Source organism: Triticum aestivum, chromosome 7A (assembly GCF_018294505.1).
Source record: "Triticum aestivum cultivar Chinese Spring chromosome 7A, IWGSC CS RefSeq v2.1, whole genome shotgun sequence".
In the NCBI taxonomy this organism is placed as follows: domain Eukaryota; kingdom Viridiplantae; phylum Streptophyta; class Magnoliopsida; order Poales; family Poaceae; genus Triticum; species Triticum aestivum.
In genome coordinates, this window is record NC_057812.1 from 701,303,343 (window position 1) to 701,307,300 (window position 3,958).

Sequence of the window (3,958 nt, forward strand, 5' to 3'; positions counted from 1 at the left end):
GAGTTTTTTTTTTTTTGAGAGAGAGAGAGAGAAGAGAGAGTAGCTAGCTAGGGTTCGTCGCCGACGGGAGAAGAGATGCATCCAGCGATAAGTTTCTAATGAAAATGAAAAGGGCCATTTAGGACGAATAATAAGAGGGCCGAGGGAGAATGGGAGCCCAACTAACTATGTCGATCGTTTCCTTTGTGAAAAGGCCGGTCCATGCACATGTAGCATAGCGTGCGATTTGGTCGGGAGCTCCCTTTTTTCCTTTTCAACTGTGTAACACGGTTTTGTTTGCTTTTCATTTTTTGTGTTTCTTTTCCTGTTTTCCTCTTTTCCTTTCCTGCTTATTTTTCTTTTTCTTTTCCTGTTTTCCAAATTCATATACATTTTCTATAATTTGTGAACTTTTCTTAAAATTTGACGAGATTTTTCAAAATTTACAACTTTTTTTCAAACTCGTGAACTTTTTCCCTGAATTTCATGAGTTTTTATTCATGAGCATTTTTAAAAATTGCAAAAAAAATTAACAAATTCATAAAAAAATCTCGATTTTTGAACTTTTACATAAAGTCAACCGGTCATGCTATCAACGGTCGTTTCCTTTTTTTAGGAAAAAACAAGCCAGCGAGTTGGCACTTGGTGAGCGACCATTGGTAGCTGTGCCGGCCCATAGCACATGCGTTTGAGTGCTAGCTAGGGTTGCTAGCACAACAGGTGTGTAACGCCCTCGATGCGGCTATAGCTCCCACGTGTCGAGGCACGACTTAGAGGCATAACCGCATTGAAAGCAATGTCGCAAGTCAGGCAATCATTACAACATCCTAGGTAATATATAATAAAAGGGGGAGATAACATAGTTGGCTTACACTCGCCACGTCACATCAGAGTATATAAATAACATCCATCATACAAATCACTCATGGCCCGACTACGGTGCCAAAATAGAAAAGACCCCCAATATGCGACAAGGCCCTGAATCGATTACCCCAACTAGGCACCACTACTGATCATCCGGAAAAGACACGTAGTATCGCTGAGAGTCCTCGTCGAACTCCCACTTGAGCTCGTAATCGTCAACTGGAGTAGAAACACCTGGACCTGCATCTGGAGTTGTAGTATCTGTGAGCCACAGGGACTCAGCAATGTCACACCCACGCGATCAAAACTATTTAAGCTCATAGGAATGGATAAGGCAAATATATGTGGAGCTGCAGCAAGCGACTAGCATATGTGGTGGCTAACTTATACGCAAAAGAGAGCGAGAAGAGAAGGCGAAGCACGAGCGAGAAGCTAAAGGAACATCCTGCGCAAGCATAACTCCAACACCGTGTCCACTTCCCGGACTCCGCCGAGAAGGGGCCATCACGGTAACACACACGGTTGATTCATTTTAATTAAGTTTAGTTCAAGTAATCTACAACCGGACATTAACAAATTCCCATCTGCCCATAACCGCGGGCACGGCTTTCGAAAGATCAATCCCTACAGGGGGGTCCCAACTTAGCCCATAACAAGCTCTCACGGTCAACGAAGGAATAGACCTCCACCCAAGACACACCGATCAGACTCGGTATCTTGGTACAACAAGATGATTCGGCGGGTTAAAACAAGTCCAGCAACACCGCCCGAATGTGCCGACAAATCCCGATAGGAGCTGCACATATCTCTTTCTCAGGGCACACTCAGATGAGCAATCCGTACAACTAAAACCAACCCTTGAGTTCCCCCGAGGTGGCGCTGCACAGGGCTCTAGTTCGGACCAACACTCAGAGGAGCACTGGCCCGTGGGGGGCTAAAATAAAGATGACCTTCGGGCTCCGGAAACCCAAGGGGAAAAGAGGCTAGGTGGCAAATGGTAAAACCAATATTGGGCATTGCTGGAAAAGTTTTAATCAAGGCGAACTATCAAGGGGTTCCCATTATAGCCCAACCGCGTAAGGGACGCACAATCCGGGAACATAACACCGATATGACGGAAACTAGGGCGACAAGAGTGGAACAAAACACTAGGCGAGAGGCTGAGCCTTCCACCCTTTACCAAGTATATAGATGCATTAAGATAACATAGCAATATAATGATATCCCAACAAGTAAATAAATGTTCCAACAAGGAACGGCTCCAATCTTCACCTGCAGCTAACAACGCTATAAGAAGGGCTGAGCAAAGCGGTAACATAGCCAATCAACGGTTTGCTAGGACAATGGTGGGTTAGAGGTTCAACATGGCAATTGGGAGGCTGACAAGCAAAAGGTAGGCATCGTAGCAGTGGCAAAGCAAAAGAGCGAGCAAACTAGCATAGCAAAGATAGTAGTGATTTCGAGGGTATGATCATCTTGCCTGCACAGTTGTCAGAGTTGACTGGATCCTCACAAACAAACTCAACGGGCTCCTCAGTAGCGAACTCGTCTCCCGGCTCTACCCAACAAGACAAACAAGCAACAAGGATACAATCAACCACGGGCAAGACCAAGCAATATGATGAAATGACGATATGCTATGCGGGATGCGATGCGGGATGCAAAATGCAAGATATGACAGGAAATGCATGAACCTGGCATCAACTTGGAAAACCAAGTGTGCCACTGGATAGAGGGGATGAAATCGCTTGAAAACGATATAAAGATCATTGGAATCGGAGTTACGGTTTGGAAATGGCGAGCGTTTTAAGATATGACACCGGTCTGCGATTTACAGCAAGTAGGCATCTAAATGCAACGAAATGAACATGCTACAACCACCAAACATGAAAACAAAATACATGGCAGTGATGTACACAAGATGGTTGACAAAACACTAGCACTGATCCATAGGCAAATTCATCCCTTAAGAGGTTCAAACAAGCATGGCTAAAACGCAAATGCAAAACAGATTCCAGACTTAGTGAAATTAACACTAGTCTGAAATTTCAGATCACGATGCTCTCTTCGGAGCAGCAAAACCACATGATAGAAAATCTGAACGTGACAAGTAAGAACATGGCATGAAGCTACTCAACAAGATTAACAAAACACCCAAAATGACCTGGGGCCAAAAGGGTTCACAAAATACTCTACCGAGCTCACGAACATCGCTCGAACACAATCAGTTTTCAGACTTAGTGAAAACTGAGACACGCTGAAATATAACTCACGAAGGCATGTAAACGAGCTCGATGCACTCACTACGGTGCAAGTCATGGCAAGGAAAGCATATAACTAGCAAGAAAGCACAATGTGCTAGCTACACATGGCAAGAACAAAGGCATAGCATGCATGGAACACTAACGGTAGCATCGGCAAAATCGCAAACAAGTTGACGATCTGCCTAGATTAACAATGAAGCAAAAGTTGAGCTCGATTGAGTCAACCTAGAGCACTCCACATATGTAAACAAAGACACGGATGGATATAGCATAACATAAATATCAAAACTCCCTTACTGATCATCCTCAAAAGAGGCACGGATCATTAGGAAACAAGCTGGACATATAGCATCATGAACTAAAATATCCCAGACTTAGGGAAAAATCACTAAGTCCCTGAAATCAGCAATCTCAGGTACCTCTCTTCGCAAGCTTGCACAAGACAACACACACATCCTAAAAATTCATGGGTGACACCTTTGGAAAGAAGACAAAATTCTTAACAATTCATCCCAAAGGGGCACAGGCATATCATGCACGAATTAAACATAGCAAAAATGACAAAAGTGCATGATGAACTAACGGATCTGCAATTTAACTCATGAAGCCTCTTTCTAACAGCATTTTGGGCATCAAGATGACCTCAAATGCAAATGATGCAATGGAATGGAATGATGTACATGTCGAGGCGAAGATTTTGATATACCATATGCCCAAAACGGAGCTACGGTTGCGGAGATACAAGCAGTCAAAGGTAGCAAAAAAATTAAGGGGGAGAGGGAAAGTCAACCCCTAGGGTTTCAAAATTCCAGATCTGAGATCCAGATCGAGGCACGGGAACCGAGGCGGCC